Here is a 696-nt window from a genome sequence, read left to right as displayed (position 1 = left end):
TAAGACCGTTTTAAAGGTGATTTCCAGCTCAGAAAAGCAGTTTAGAGTCAAAAATCAACAGTTTCAGGCTGAGATGTGACTTTTCATGCAAAAGTGCCCAACTCTGCTGAAAATGCTTACAGGAGCAGTTCTAAGCCGTTTAAAGTGATTTCCAGCTCAGAAAAGCAGTTTAGAGTGAAAAATCAACGTTTCAGGCTGAAATGTGACTTTTCATGCAAAAGTGCCCAACTCTGCTTAAAATGCTTACAGGAGCATTCTAAGCCGTTTAAAGTGATTTCCTGCTCAGAAAAAGCAGTTTGGAGTGAAAAATCAACGTTTCAGGCTGAAATGTGACTTTTCTTGCAAAAGTGCACAACTCTGCTTAAAATGGCTTACAGGAGCATTCTACCGATGAAACAACCGTTTAAAGTGATTTCCAGCTCAGAAAAGCAGTTAGGAGTGAAAAATCAACTTAGTTTTTCAGGCTGAAATGTGACTTTTTCATGCAAAAGTGCCCAACTCTGCTATAAAATGCTTACAGGAGCATTCTAAGCCGTTTAAAGTGATTTCCAGCTCAGAAAAGCAGTTTAGAGTGAAAAGAAATCAACGTTTCAGGCTGAAATGTGGACTTTGTCATGCAAAAGTGCCCAACTTTGCTTAAAATGCTTACAGGAGCATTCTAAGCCGTTTAAAGTGATTTCCAGCTCAGAAAAGCAG

Source organism: Misgurnus anguillicaudatus, unplaced genomic scaffold, assembly GCF_027580225.2.
Source record: "Misgurnus anguillicaudatus unplaced genomic scaffold, ASM2758022v2 HiC_scaffold_34, whole genome shotgun sequence".
In the NCBI taxonomy this organism is placed as follows: Eukaryota; Metazoa; Chordata; class Actinopteri; order Cypriniformes; family Cobitidae; genus Misgurnus; species Misgurnus anguillicaudatus.
The sequence above is the reverse complement of the archived record's forward strand: the minus strand, read 5'-3'. Positions refer to the sequence as shown.